Source organism: Sitodiplosis mosellana, unplaced genomic scaffold, assembly GCF_009176505.1.
Source record: "Sitodiplosis mosellana isolate CC-2019 unplaced genomic scaffold, AAFC_SMos_1.0 Smas_scaffold_504, whole genome shotgun sequence".
In the NCBI taxonomy this organism is placed as follows: Eukaryota; Metazoa; Arthropoda; class Insecta; order Diptera; family Cecidomyiidae; genus Sitodiplosis; species Sitodiplosis mosellana.
Genome location: NW_022595746.1, coordinates 1 through 4,276, shown reverse-complemented (window position 1 = coordinate 4,276; position 4,276 = coordinate 1). Strand labels below are relative to the sequence as shown.

General features: G+C 35.0%; 1 long non-coding RNA gene across 1 annotated transcript; it reads right to left on the bottom strand.

The window, feature by feature from the left end:
* Positions 1 to 10: 10 nt before the first annotated feature.
* Positions 11 to 4,161, bottom strand: LOC129570881 (uncharacterized). The gene is made up of 3 exons (XR_008688179.1): positions 2,426 to 4,161; positions 2,179 to 2,316; positions 11 to 790 (listed from the first exon to the last, which is right to left on the bottom strand). It is a non-coding gene; the product is annotated as an uncharacterized LOC129570881 (long non-coding RNA).
* Positions 4,162 to 4,276: the final 115 nt, after the last annotated feature.

Here is a 4,276-nt window from a genome sequence, read left to right as displayed (position 1 = left end):
TATGTTTGAGTTACTAGAAATTTTCCGATATTTTGGTTATTAACATATTAATAACATATCGAAAATGTAAAACTATACATTGACGACATACATCCACAATACAATACAACACAGAAACCAAAGACTGCGAATTATGTGGCAAAGACAATGTGTTTCAAAATTTTAGTTTTCTTGGTTTTATTTGATTTGTTCCATCCAAGCGCATGGATTCATCATATATATATACATTTGTTGCGACGTGAAACGAATCTTTTATTTTTTTTATCCCTACCGGCGTGCAAAATGATTCTATTGAAAATTTGTGTTCTTCTTTTGATTGATTTTCCCACCTATTTAGATGAAGATGACACGGATAAAGATGGCGTTACATCTCTATCAAGTGCCAGTCCAATTCCAGCTCACAAAATTTCAAGCACCGGTTCGGACATAGAAATATGTTTACCTAGATGTTCTATACTGTATAAATATGCAAAGCATAAACGCATACGGATGACCGTGCGATGGACGTATCACCAGAGCCATCGTTGTTTGCTGTATACTGTATTCATACACACACGTCTCGCAATGCACGATCGCCCGTTGATACGTTCGTCGCACGGTCGTCCGTACGCGTCTATGCTTTGCATAATTATCTTGCATATTTCTATATCCGAACCGATGCTTGCAAAATTTACGAACATATAGTTAAATCTCCGCCAGAGCCACCTCGCGTTAAATCGCCTGAATAAATTCTAATCCGTTCACCAGATCCAGTGATTCCCTTGGATAGTGTTTGGACAAAAATAAATATCTAGATAAGATAAAAGATAAGATAAGATAAGATAAGATAATATCTTTTATCTTATCTAGATTAATTTTAAAAAATCGTCAAATTATCCTTATCTTATTTTTTACACGTTATCTTATATTTTTTGAAGATAAATTGAGATAATTCTAAAATTGATCAATTAAAAATTTCAAAGGGAGGGAAAAAATTGCTATTGGATAAAAAACGAAAGGAAAAAATTGCAAGAAGAAACATTCAGAAATTGTAAAAAATATCAGAAAATAAATTTTATTTCGTACATTTTGAGAATAAACAACGCAAAGAATATCGAAAGAAATATTTTTTGAGATTTTTACGCAATATTTTTTGAGATTTTTACGCAAAAACAACCAAGAATTATCTCATTTTTTATCTGAAGATAATTGAAGATCTTATCTTTATCTAGATTAAAACACAAAAATTAGGTCTTATCTGGTTTTTATCTAGATAAAATTCATTTATCTAAATTAAACACTGCTGACAAAACGTTCACTGTTACACAAAACATTCACAACGGTGAGTAGATAACAGTTTTTGTTTTTGCATCCACATTTTGTTTCCAAACCACCCATCCACCCTGAACATAAACAAACAAACAAACCAACCAACAACAAAAAAACAATATGTGTATTTCCGAATCGTAAGCGATTCAATTGCACGACCACAAAGCGAATTCAAAGTCCCAACACCGGTCGATAAGCCACCATCGGCTGCCAGACCAAAACTAATGGCAGATTCGGATTCAGGGGCCCCAAAAACCATAAGAATGAGTCTTTTCATCTTGGGAGAATTTTTCGAAATTTGTTGAGTAGTGTATTATCAATGATTCCGAACGTTCAACAAAAAATCAATGCTATGAATGATATAAAGGTGTCAGAAGGACCGAATGTCCGTCCGTCTTTTTTTCCCGTTTGGGCAAACGGACAAATTGTCCCTTTAGTTTGTTGATTTTAAGAATTTTTTTAGGTATGATTTAAATACAGAGAGAGAATGTTGGCTTTTCTTTTGACAAATGACTACTTTGGAATGATATGTAAACTGAATCTTGAAAAAGTTTTCCGCAAATGTAACACTTGAAAATATTTTTTCGGCTTTTTTATCACGTGACTACAACAACACTTGTCCCGCACTTTTAGTATAACTTTTTTCAAATTCCACATTTAACTACGTATCGATAAACGTCCAACGAATTCTCAATAGTTCATGTGATGTATGCGTTAACTCTTTAACACAAATTTAACATTAATTTATATCTTTGAATACATCTTATACATTTTTGGAAACGTTATAATTAAACTTTCCAGACTTTTCGTAGAACATTTCCAAGGTCCAATTGATTTCTACTTGTAAATTTTATTATTCAAAAAACTTACTTCACGATTTCACGTTCACGTTCTTGCAGATAAAGCATTAGATCAGTTAGTTCAGCAAAAAGTTTATTTGTTTTCTCTAATTTTTCTTGATAAATTAAGCGTATGTCTTGGGCATGTTTCCATTCGGCTGTCCGTTTCCTTAATTTAAAAAATTGGGCTTGATTCAATGAAAAATAGTCATTTTCCAACACGCTTTTTGTAATTACTATATATATATATACTAAGGTGGTTGAAAAACCACCCTTACCTTATTAAATCTTGCTCGAATTTATGAATATTCGTGCCGTTTTGAGTGATTCGCAATACGTGTGATCGTACTTCTTCTCTCCACGATTTTTGTGTTTCGAAATATTCTTGTTCAGATTGCTTCAGTAATTCTGGTCCGGCAATTTCTAAGTGATTCAATAAAATTTTGAATGATGGGCGATTTCGTGGTTTCACGCTCCAACAAAGTTTTACGATGAGCTTAAAACCTTCCGGGCATGTAGATGGTATGGGCTGAAAAAAGCTTTATGATAATTTCCAATTTATTTGAAAATAGAATGCTTTCTACGGAAATTCACAACTCCTTGGACTGAATTAAAAAAAATTGGCTTGATTAAATGAAAAAAAGTCATTTTGTGACATGCTTTTTGTAATAACTATATATTAATATCACGGAGGACGATAGTCCGACAAGTGACGCTCCAACAACTGTGCATTTCAAGCCAAATATCAAAAATGCCAGTTTTTGCGTCACGAGTATATTATACAGTAAGTATGCTATTTTCTCAGGGCACTATTTGGGCCCCAGCATGTTAGGTACCGTTGGAAAGGTCTTGGCCCAAATAGTCGGAAACTGCATATCCCCCATGCCTAAAGTGTGGTCTGGGCAAAAATATAGCGGTTGGAAAATTTCGATAAATTTTCAAATCTATACCCATATCTTACAAAGGGGGTACCCAGGGGGTTGTCTGAGGTGTCCAAGAGAAGCTCCTCCTCACCACCTGTCCAACGGCGGTCTAAGTGCCCTGATTGGTCCAAAAACGAAAAAGTTATGGGCATTGGCAGTTTGATCTTGATTTTTTATGAAAGTATTGATTTGGATGTGCGTGTCCCCGTTTGTCCATGAATTTTTATGACCCCCACAGATTTCGGTGTCGATATGCCCAAGCTGTAGCTGGTGTCGGGCCACATCGAAACCCGTCCTCAGATTGACATTTGCATTACAGGAGAGCTGGCTATGGCTTCGCTAGCCTGCATGTATACGATTTTTCCAAGTATTTATTTCGCACACTAGATCAACTCAGACGCCAATTGGGCAAAGTCAGCTCGATATCATTTGAGACGACCTTCAAAAAGTTCCATACACACATGCCAATGTTTATGTGATATAAAAGAAAAAAGTCGATTTTTATGAAAAATCGACCCCCTTAAATTTCACGCCAAAGGCGATTTCTCAAAAATCAGCCCGACAATGTTTTACCAAAAACTGAGCGTTTGTAGCCGGCTACCATACCAACAAAATGGCATATGCCATATATCCGGGAAAATTCGTATTTCGAAGTTCTGGGCATAGGCAATTCATCAATGAACGGAATTTGTACGAAGAGTCACATTCTACGATGAAATTGCTGCCAAAAATACGCATCTACTGGCTGAAAAAGGCTCACGAAAGACCATATCCGCTCAATTTTCGACTTACAATCGATTAAAAGTGGTCACGATGCGATTTGAGGCATTTAATGGTCGAAAAATAGGTCGGATTGAAGTGAATTTTCCAACTTGCTCTATTTTCACTGAAAATGACATTTTTGTTCGGAAAACAAGTGAAATAGAACTCTGACGACACTTTGGTCTTATAAAACTGCTATTTGTTCGTGAAAACACGAAACACTTGAATATCCATTTCGTTGTCATTTTGGTCATAAATCGGCATTTTGGCATCTGAATGTATGATATTGAACTTTTGTTCGGGGGATACATAAAAAATGCACTTTCCAGAGCTTTGGTGGTTGGAAATTAATATGTTTCAATGAAGTAATGGGTCTAAAATTACTTCAAAACTCTTTTAATGGATATTTTGAAATTTAATCATATTTTACAATGTCCAATAAGG